A 12265-nucleotide genomic window follows, 5' to 3' on the forward strand; every position below is an offset into this window, starting at 1 on the left:
TTGTCCTTGTCTTTAGATTCAATTAATGATGAAATTATGGCCCTAGCCAGCGCTAGATAGGTAACTATTAACAACCTTCCTCCTTTTATTGGAAATTTCATTCCCCAATAGATGGATCCATTGTGAAAGTTCTTAAGATCAACTGCTCTAATTCATTGATCCCTAGTACTGATATTAGAATCCCTATCTAAATTCTTTCAAGTGTCGATGCCCCTCAGAAGATATGTTTGGATGTGGCTCCATATGTTTGAATAGAAATTTAAATATTATTATAAAATAAAACATCTTTACACTAATATCAGGAAATGACATGATTAACATTATGCCACCGCAGAATCTTGGGACGGTTTGCCTGAACATGAAGCTTGAAATTCAAATTTGAAATCTGGTGTATAGGTTATGAAGCTCCAGTAAGTTGAAATTCAAATTTGAAACGGTAACAAAATCTCAAATCGAACGTTATGGGGAGCTGGCAATTGCCGAAAAAACTCGAAAAAAATTAGGGTAAGAGATATATATTTGTACCTTTCTAGAAAATCAAACATTGTTTCTTCCTTTTGTCAAAAATTCCTTTCTAAAATATCTCCTAATTTCTCATTTCTTTCTTTGGTCTGAAAACTTTGTTTTTCTTAGTAATTTTCACTTTATTTTTTATAGTGTGCACACTGGTCTGATTTGATCTAATTTTGTTTTTGTTTCTTTGGTCTGTATGTTCATTTCTGATTTCTGGTCTGTGTTCATTTCTCATTTTGTTTTCGTTTCTTTTGTGTTATGTTTGTCCGTCTTTTATTATTGTTCATCTATGATTTTATTTTTTAAGGTCTCTGTTTTCTAGGTTTCCTATTTTTTCTAATGGCAGAGGACTAAGCAGACGCATGCAGGAGGAAGGGTCAGCAACAAACGGAATTGAATTAATCCTTCTTTCAGAACTCTTATTCTGGGTAAGTTGAAGTATAATTCTGAAATTCAAATTAGGGCAAAAATATATGTATTCTGTCTGGATTCGTAGGATACTGTGTTTTTCCATGCTCCTTTTTTTCCATGTTTACTGAAAATCATAGTTATCTGAATGTTCAAACTTTGATTGCAGTATGAGGATTTGACATCTTTATTAATTTTGTTGTTTTTGTACTACCTATAATCTAGGGTTTGAACTTTGAAGTGATGTGATTTTGGTTTGGTTTTGTATTTGTCTATTAGGGTTTTGAAATGAATTTTTGAAAGAAATCGTCAGACTTAATAAAGCAAACAAACCAGAAAACTAAGGTAATCATGTACTCAAAGCATTCACTGACATTGTTTCTAACCATTTGACCTTCTTCCTTATGATCTTAGCACCAGTTAATGAAAAATCTGTCCCTTTTCAGTAGGTCTGTCACCCAATTTGATCTTTACTTCTCTGTATGCACTTTGCAATTCAGAGCCACCAACAACTCCACGTTTCTCTGTATGCATATAAGTGTCCATCACCATTCATGAGATGTCTAATAACAACAAGAAATCTCACTACCTCTGTACGTTTTGGGTTTGGAGGATGCATGGCGTCAGACCTGCTTTTACACAATTCTAAGAATATAACATCTGGTTTCAAGAAGCTAATAATGGCTTCGACATCCTTTCAAGATTGTGTAGAGAGATGACATGGCAGGTACCTTTTACAGATTCGCATTGTAAAATTACAACTTTCTTCCTTAGATCTTTTGGAAGCTTTTTCTGAACAAGATGTAGAAGACATAGTTTTGAAAAACTCTTCCCCATTTCTTGTTTGAGTCTACAAGCGCGCTTGTATGTATTGTGAATATAGAATGTATTAATTGAGAAGACTTGAGAAATTTCTACGATACAGTGATTTTCCGGATTTAGGACTAGTTGGTGATGAAAGCTTTTGCGTATATGACTGTTTTTAACCTCTTCGTTCTTGATTGGCCGACGGCAAGCATTTTCTAGAGTGTTATACGACTGTTAGAGATGAAGTGTAGTTTAAATTATTAGTGCCATAATGCTTTTATTAGTGTCATAATGGTTTTTCAACCTCTTTAAATGACCATTTCATTACAGAGCTTTAAATGAGATAGTAGACTGCAAATTTGTTAGAGGTATGCTATAAGAGATCAACGCTTCATAGGAAAAGCATATTAGCTTGAGTTTGATTATTATTATTATCTAATTTTAGGAGTACTCTTTGAATTCATCATTTGTATCAAATTGAAGAAATCTTTCCACAATATCATTATGGAATTCTCAAATAATTTTTCATATAACTCTGTACATTCACAACACACAGAAGGAAGATTGGCACTTCTGCTGAATGTTATCTGTTTGTCATGTAGATCACATGGTTGACTTCATTAGCTCCTAAAGTTTAGCTTTTATTTGAGTCCACTATACTCGCACAACATACACACACTTCTATAATGTCATAGGAACTCTGCCCTTATCCATAGCCCATACTGGTACCAACTATATAACACCTGAAATAGCTTCACAAATGTATTATACAATGGATTTGGCAGCTTAAAAGTACAATTTCTGATAACATGACTTCTAAGGTCTCTTTGATCCCCAATAACACCTTTGATGCAAGAGCCCTTGCTCTCCAAGTGTAATCTGTGTTTGGATTTGTAGGCTTGAACAATTCTCTTAAAGCTATCTATATATATGGTATTAAAACATTAAAACATTAATTTTTTTCTCCTGAATTTGACAGTCTCAACTCAATATAAGAAGAGCGGTCACATTTTAGCATAGTTGTGGATTCAAAGTTATGTAGTTAAAGTCTTGTCAAATCTAGCTTAAATTATGTATGCTATTAGCATCTTCCCTCGGTTTTTGTTTTCATTTTAAACTGGTGGATTCAATTTCAAAACGGTTGTTACCTTGAGTTAACAAATTTTCACTCCGGAGTGACACCTCCCTCTTTTCGAGATCAAACTTTATATTTATATTTATAAGAACATGGACATTCTCCAATTTTGAAGTTCATTTGCATAAAGTGCATATTTGTACAATGCTTTATTTGTTACTTAAATGGGACAAGAAGTAAAAGCAGATTTTATAGACTGTAATACAACTGTAGTTTCTAACTTGTCATCCATTCCCTTCATCTAAGGATTTTTCAATCTGAAGCTGACTGGATTGGCATGTTGTATTGCAAGCATTGGAGTTGACTGGATCAGTTAATTTCTAACAACTATTTGCAAGAATACGATGACAAATTATCTCACACTGATCAGAATCTTTAATTTGAACCTCTGTGAACTTTCAAATTCATTTAGGATATCTTCCAATTTTCTGAGAATCGAAGCTTGAATCATGAGCTCCTTTTGCATACATGAACACTACAATATATCCACCCACCCATCATAAACATTAGATTAAAAACAACAGAGGGTTTTTCTATTGCAGAGATTGAGAAGAAGAAAAAAGCAATTGCAGAGATTCAGAATAAGAAAAAAGCAATTGCAGAGATTCAGAAGAAGAAAAAAGCAATTGTTGGATAAACCAAAGTTTTTTACAAAAAGGTAACAAATTAGGATATGAATAATTGGGACTATCGTTTAAACTTTAAACCATTGGATTAAAGAGATGACTTTAAGTTTTGTTTTCTGAATCCATCTTTCTGTTAGACTTGGTGTTATTTTTATTTAACAATTCAAATCTTATTTCGCTTTATCTAATCAGAACAGATACATGTCAGTAACTCGTATAGAGACGGGGGAGGAGACTTCTAATCTCCCGTGTCCTGCTTTACCAATTGCTCCAAGATGCCCATGTAAATGTCAATTTTATTTTATTTTGATTCAAGTTACACTTCACTGTATGCAATGATGAAGCTCTTTCCATCAAGAGAAGGATAAGATTTTCCCATTACAGGAGGGTATACTTTAATAAGGGGACAACAGGCAACCGACTCTCCTCAGTCAAATAGAATTCCTCCATAACCAACCTAAGAAAAAATCAACCCAGTGGAAAAGGACCAACCATGCCACCAACCCAACAGGAAAGTATTCCCTGCATCCTCAGATCAATATTTTTGTATATATCTATGAAATGGATACAGATATCTACAGGTTTGAAGACATTATAATTTCCATAATCCATATTATTATTAACATGGACATTTAAAGGCTTCTAATGGACTTTTATCTTTTTTTAATAAAGGTTTAATATCATATTCTATAATTCATCGTCTACATTTAACTGAGTTTATCTAAAAATAATCAAGAAAAATTAAATACTGGCTCTAAATCCTGTGAGCAGCAAGAGTAATTGTTTCAAACAATTCTAAAGACCTGACTCGAGCTCTGCCAAGATAAGTAGAGTAGCTAAGATACTTATATGGATAGCGTCTAAGACCTGAGTTTAGATTTTTCAGAAGATAATGTGAGCAACGGACTTCAGCTAATGGAAATGAAGGAGTGGGTATTCTTCTACCATATTGAATTATTTGAGGTAGTTTTTTAACTTGTAGGAATTGAATGCAAGTGACTATTAGTTTTCTCTATTAAGACAACAGATATTTGCAGTTCATGATATTGAGTAAAATGCTTTTGGAAAAGCCTGTGCAAGCATACACATTATATTTATATGAACATAGACATATTCAAAACATTATATATATAAGAACATAGACATATTCTAATAATAAAATACACAAACTAAACATCTTATGAACCAAAAAACTCAGTGAGGTTCAACACTGTTGCTTCTTTGCAAGCATGTTTCCCACCATTGCAGCTGTAGAATCTGTTGATTGACAAAGCTAGGTAGTGGAAAGTTCCTGCCCCTGGCTATAATAGTAATTGAGGGCCATGACCAAATTACCATCACACGGCATTGGGAACACCCAGCCTCGAAGCGTTGTAGTTAGTAAAACATATATCGATATCTTAGGGAAAACACGTGGGATAGATTAGAAGGGCAGTTACAGCATTTTCTTGAACTTTGTGATCCTCTGAAGAAAGCGGTGGCACAAGTAATCCGAGTTCATAAGCAGCTCGCCTTTCCACAAGAAATACTGCCATCATTTTAGCAGATTGGATTGCTACTTTGGTGCTTGGGATACTTCCAATAAAGAACTTTTCTTGATTCTTTCTGACTTTTCAAATGGGATTTCATGCTCTGCACAGTACGGAACAATGAGGCTTCGAAGAGCATGATCTGATTTAGAGTCAGATTTGTGTTCACAAGCTTCCGCATTAAGATATGGATGCCAGATCATATGTTTAGTGTGTCTACAATAACAGGCTCTCGCATTAAGTAATGGATGCCACATCATATGTTTGCACACTGCATACAATAACATTACGATATTGGATACTCTTAAACTAGTGCGAGGATTGTTGGAATTTTTCCGTAAGTGATGCATTATAGAAATGGGATTTTTTGTACTGCACTCATAGGATTTTTTGTACTACTCTCAAAAATAATCTTGCATTAAATCCAGTAAGATTGAACATCGGAAATCATCTGGTATAGGAAAATTTGAAACACTCTCAGAATCTACTGCAGATGACACATTTACATTTACAGTAGGGTATGAAGGCAATCAAGGTATTAATTCGGGACAAATTTCTCTTTGATTTAGGCTATCCATCTCTTTCTCCAATTGTTTTGTTTCTCGCGGACAATCCATTGCATTTTGAAGATTTAGGCCATCCAAAATTCTTCTAAGTCGAGACTCATCTGGAGCTACCTCCTTTTCAAACTCATCCAGAACAGCGAAGTCATCACTGCAAAGTTGTTCCTTGAGCTTTGTAACCAAGTAACTGTGACACAAAAGCTAAAGAAACAGTTTCTGATTTGACTTAATTTTATATCTTAGTTTTTTAGAATGTTATGAATATTTTTTCTGAATTCTAAGAATGTTTTGATTTATTGGATCCGCACTTACTTTTATGTTGTTGCAGATAAGATTCTGATAAGTCGGTAGTTTTCTTTTTGATTTTTGAATTTCTATGTACTTATTTAATTAATTCTATTATTTAATCAAAAGTATGTTCAGATAATAATGTTTTAATGTATAATTTTATTTGAACTATTAGTCAAGTTGTGAAATGTTGGCTCACAATTAAGATAATTTGTAGCTATATGGGAGTTGATACATCATTGAAGTTGATGCATGGTGTTCTTTTAAAAAGAATAGAAAAAGGAGATCTAGTATGTATGAGTTCTTGATGTTAAATTTTTTAAATTGACCTTTTTTAACTATCTATCCTTATTCTATATGTTTTTGCATAAGAATTTCATTACATTTCTCTTCTAAATATAAATGATATTGCAAATGAGATTGATAATGATAGGCAGAGACGAGGATCCTCAAGGCTAAAGGGTTCTCCAACTAATTAATTTTCACCACATTGAAGGTGCAAGCATAGGAGTGAAGTTGGTGGTAGATTCACTGGTATAGATTCAGAGGAGCAAGTGATCTGATTGATCATTTCTCATTTCCTTTGTAATATTTTGATCAAACATTGATCTAAAACTTTTGTAACATGTAAAAATATAATGCTCAATAAAAGTAAGTTATTGGAAGGGGTTAAAAGCCCCTTCAAAGACTAAAGGGAATGCTCATTGGCCATGGTCATCCCTTATGGTCTTGTTTTCTTTGACAGCTTAAAGAATGGCTTATGGGCCAAGGCCATTCTTTAAGGTATGTCACTTGTGTTCCATGCCCTATTTTGTTTAGTGTTCTTAATTTTTTTATACTATTTTTATCTTAATAATAAAGCTACAAGGCATAATTTCATAAATAAACATATCATTAATGAATCACAAGTCACTTTGTAAAATGATTGATTGTAGATGCTCTTTAATTATTATTATTAAACTAACATGACATATATTGTTGATAATATCACAAATTACCCATCTAACATGATATGAACTAGAATGTAGACAATCTTAAATAATCATTATCAAACTATATTAACATTGTTCATAAGATCACAAATTACCTATCAAACACAACATGAACTCACTTTATGAATTTAATTCACAACATAATTTATTTGCACAATTGTTAAATACAAATTTTTAGAGCTCACATGTAAACATGATGCAAGGACCAATACTTTTTACACAATAAAATAAATGGATAAAGTTATGCTAAAAAATTAATTTGTTTTTACCATCACCACAACATAACAAATAACCTTAATAACTGTAAAATAAATTGTTGGGTTTTGTGTCATGGGTTGTGTTTTTTTTGTTTGATGTTGTGTTGTAGTTGTGGTCCTCCTAGGTCTCTTCGGGAAGGCCATATAAGCTTCCACCTTCACGTGGTTGGTCTTGTTAGTAGAGAATATGAGAATAGATATTCTTGAAGCTAAGATAAGTTTTCTTATAATGTTGTCATTTAATTATAAATAATATTTTATAATTTAAGCTATTTAATGTGATTGAAATTAAAATATGGTTTAAGCTTATAAATATGTTTTATAATTTAAGCACATAAATAATGTTTTATAAATAAAAACAATATGATTGCAAATGTGATTTTTTAATAATTGAATTGTTATATGATGAGATTTAAAAAACAAAAACAAATTTGTTTTTTATAAGAAAAATAGGTTTTGAAGGGAGCCTGACCCTGAAACCCTTTACAAATCAAGAAATTTTCAACAAAGTCCAAACCAAACAAAACATCAAACCTAAGGTGAAACAAGTCATCGAACAAGACACAGTGACCAGGGTAGCATCGCAAATAACACAAAACAATTTTTTTATTTTGGTTAATGATATGCAATACTGAAAATAAAAATAAATGATTGCAAAAGTGAAATTTAAATAATTGAATGATTTAATGCGAGTGAATTTTATTTTGTGTCATTTGATTATAAATAATATTATATAATTTAAGCCATTTAATGTGATATGATGCCACGTGACTATTTTATAATTTGAATTTTGTGATATGATGCCATATAAGATTTTAATAATAAAAATAAAATGATTGCAATGGTGAAATATTAAATAATTAAATTAGTTAACCTATCTTGAATTTAAAGCAAAACTTCCTTACAATGTTAGCTTGCTTATAATTTTATTAATCATTTAATTATAAATAATATTTTATAATTCCAACTATTCAATGTGATATGGTGGTATTTTTAGGTAGCTATTTATAATTTGAGCTAACATGGTGCCATAGCCAATAATGACTGTACTTATAATGTTTTGTGATGTTTAATTGTAAAATAATAATTTAATTTATTTAATGTGAATATTTTAAAATAATTTAATTTATTTAGTGTGAATATTTTAAAATAATTTAAAATATTTAATGTAATTATCATTTTTTTAAATACAATTTTAAAGTTGATTTTTATGATTAAATTGTTATAAAATTGAGTACTAGTTAAGCTTGTTGATAGTATCTTATGTTATTTTATTATAAATAGTAATATACAGTTTGAGTTATTTCATGTGATTGTGCAACTTTAAAAATAAAATAAATTATAGCAAAGGTGAAATTTATGATCAAAATATTAAGAAATTGAGTAGTGTTTTCCTATGTATTGTATATAATGACATAATTTATAAAATTTCATAATTTGAGGTTTTTACATTGAAAATATTCAATGAACATTTATGGAAGATAAATTAACTTTTGTTGTATAATAAATATGATTACAAATATATTTAATAGTTTTTTTTTTTTTAAATAGAATTTTATTATGTGATGAAGGGATTAATAATTGTTAGAAGATATAAATATAATGATAATATGAGTAGATTATAATTATGGTTATTCTAATTTTTTTCTAAGTGTAAAGATTTTTTTTATAAGATAGACGTAAAAATTAATTAACTAAAAGAGCTACTTGGGCCTTTGGCCTTTGGCCTTGGATATTCTTTTTTATTTGCAATATTCTTATATATATATATATATATATATATATATATATATATATATATATATATATATATATATATATATATATATACATATACATATATATATACATATACATATACATATACATATATATATACATATATATATACATATACATATATATATATACATATATATATACATATACATATACATATACATATACATATACATATACATATACATATACATATACATATACATATACATATACATATACATATACATATACATATACATATACATATACATATACATATACATATACATATACATATATATATATATATATATATATATATATATATATATATATATATATATATATATATTAAGAAGTCAACAAAAAAACAAGATCTCTAATGGAACTAAAGTCCTAGATTTTTATAAATAATGTAGGATAAATTTGTTTAACATGGCTTTCTTCTCAAAGAAACACAATTATGAGCATAAAAGTAGTCAATAATGGTGCCCTCCAAAGTCGAAAGATATAATTTACAAGTCAACAAACTAGAAACATAATTTATAACTAGCCAAAAATAACATATATCCCTAGAAAACAAAATGACTTCAAATAAATTAAGACAACATTGAGTTTAGGCCTACCCTGTTACCATAGCAAAATCATGAATATATACCCAAATCCTTCATTAGATCAACTATCTGATCATTTATACAAGACTATCTTGGTGACTAGAACACAAGAATGGCTTATTGACCATATAAGAAGATTCAGAAAAATGAAGGCAATAATATTCACACTAAAGATGACCTAATCATTATTACAACATCTTTAAATTTCCCAATCTTCCATTTCCTAATGGAGAAGTTTGAAAATGTCAATATCAATTTTACTTACAATTATGTCTTTATAAATAAATAAATAAATATGTAACATGTGAGGCTTGGAAATATGATAGACCATATCAAAATTGGATCAAGATAATAATAAAATATTCATTAATTCCACATTTATTTTTTATCGATATAGGTATTTTGTATTAATTTAAAAGTAAGAACATTACATCATGCAAAATTCCATTAATTGTCTATCTCTACTTCCCTACAACATTACATTTCTATCTTCCCCATTTAAGCTTATATTCACCTATAAGATAAGATAAGATAAATTTATTAATGTACAACAGGAAACCAACAAGGCTCTAAGGGACTGGAAATAGTACAAAAGGAAAACACCAGCAAGGGGGAGCATCAAATGGTGTCCACAGAAAGAACATGAAAGAAAAACAACAAAAGAATCAAGAAAAGGAATAACAACAACTAAGAACTCCTCATAGGTGAGAAGTAGTCCATAATGGAAAGGTGGGCATTAGAGCAATTAGGTACCATGGAAGGTTGCTACCGAGTGTGATCTTTGTGAGGTCTCACAGATCTGGTCTAAACTAAGGTAGTATAAGGAGGCTACTTCAATCCACAGGCAAGGACTATAGGACTAAAGAAAGAGGTAATGAGTTGCATAGGGGTCGATGTCAAGCAAAGCTAGAGCTGTATAGTGTGCTCGCAAAGTCACACAATCTCTTAAAGGTAGAGTGCAAGACAATACTAGTCAATATATCAGAAGAATGAGAGAAGATATCAACACTCTTTAAACAAACAATAGAATCCCCCTCAGATCTCATAGTAAGTGGGACAATGAAAAATAAAGTAAGACTCAGTCTCAACCTCCCCAAGGTGACAAGGTCGACAGATCATGTCCTCCCTACCGATCTGTTGATTAGTCTTAATACGTAGCCAGTGAGATCCCACTCTAAAAGATCCCAAGGAGATGCAAAGAGCATGAGTCCAATAATGAGTGAGTTACTAGGGGTGTAAGATGATCCCATCCTAGATATCAAGAAAGTGCTCAACATAGAAGGCCATACATAGGCGGAGCCCACTTAGGGGATTCCTTTAGGTCATGATAACATACTATCTGTAGATGTCAAGTCTAACATGCTCATTCAACTCTTGCTGAGGTGGAAGAAGATAGGTTGGAGCATCCAGAGAAAACTAAAAGGGGGAAGACAATCCAAACAAATACCAATCAAGTGCAAGAGGGAAGAGACTTGGGTGTACCAACAATGAGACCTGTGGCCAGAGTTCAAACTCACAACCTCCATAGAGGAACAGTAAGCCAAGTAGGAATATCTATGACAACCATCAAAGGAATCAGCAAAGCTCCAAAGCTGGTGAAGAAGCTAAACTAAATCAAAGATCATCCCCAATCTGAAAGAGTGAGCACCAAACTCTGCCAAAATGATATTGTGCGATGTGAACCAGTGACATGTGATAATGTGCCGAAGGGTTTTGGACTCTCTCAACAAAGGCCTAGTCAAACTCCAAGAGGGAGGGCCCCAAATAGTAGAGCCACAGAGGATAGTCAGCTTGACCGGGGAGTCAAGAAGGGACATCTTAGTCGTCGTGTCTTGGAAGTGGTATTGAAAGCATTGTCACTCAAGAATAGCAAGGGAGTTGAGCGCCTTGTTGACTCTAGGCTACATGGCTAGTCTCAGGTTGCATTGAGGTCCAAAAAACTTAACCCCTAAGTAAGTATATGAAGATGCAATCTCAATCTTGGTACCCTGGAAGTAAAAATGGAGTTGTGATGTCCTCAAACAATTGAAGACCATAACCTGAGTCTTGCCCAGATTTACAACTAGCTCATGTGAGTCGCGAAAAGAGGCCAAGCCATTAAGGAGTCACTGAAGACCATCGAGGGAAGATGCTAGGAGAATCACATCATTAGCAAATAGGAGAATAGAGATCAACACCTGATGTAACAACCATCGCCTCGGAGTGAGAAATTACAGAGAAATGCCTCAAGCTTGTTGATGTAGATGCCAAAGAGAGTGGGGGAGAGAGGACAACAATGTTTCACCTTGATAGTGCTTTGGATAGGGTCAGAGAAGCCCTATGGATTCTTGAATCTACCCATAATGCACTCGTATAACCTCATAATAACTGTAAGGAGAATCTTTGAGATCCCAATGTCGCTAAGATGCTGAAAGAGAGCTACTTGAGGAACAGAGTCAAAGGCTTTGCGAAAGACAAAAAAATAATAGTAAATTTTCATCGAGCGGTGGCGAGCCTCCTCAATGATGGCCCATAAGATAAAAATGTGATCAGTGGTCTAAGAATCTATACAAAATCTAGCCCAATCTCTAGCCTGGCAATGTCACTGATTGAGCTCTTTAGACAGGATACCATTTAGCACAATCACATAGAGTTTTATGAAGGTATGCCGAATCATGATGGTCTTGTAATTCCTAGGGTTGAAAATTAGCTCAGATTTATGGATCTGATAGATAATATGTTATGACCAAGAGTCAGGAAAGCTGACACAAACCACTCAATTAAAGGGCACTA

At 32.0% G+C, this 12265-nt stretch overlaps 1 long non-coding RNA gene across 2 annotated transcripts; it reads left to right on the top strand.

The window, feature by feature from the left end:
* The first annotated feature begins 566 nt into the window (after positions 1–566).
* LOC149536393 (uncharacterized) lies at positions 567–6562 on the top strand. 2 transcript variants are annotated; one of them, XR_016357023.1, is made up of 2 exons: positions 567–941; positions 6303–6562. It is a non-coding gene; the product is annotated as an uncharacterized LOC149536393 (long non-coding RNA). The 2 variants fall into 2 exon arrangements; XR_016357022.1 differs by having other exon boundaries at positions 573–941; positions 6366–6562.
* The last annotated feature ends 5703 nt before the right edge of the window (positions 6563–12265 follow it).

This window comes from Cupressus sempervirens, chromosome 10, assembly GCF_028749045.1.
Source record: "Cupressus sempervirens isolate cs-2001-9-10 chromosome 10, ASM2874904v1, whole genome shotgun sequence".
NCBI lineage: Eukaryota > Viridiplantae > Streptophyta > Pinopsida > Cupressales > Cupressaceae > Cupressus > Cupressus sempervirens.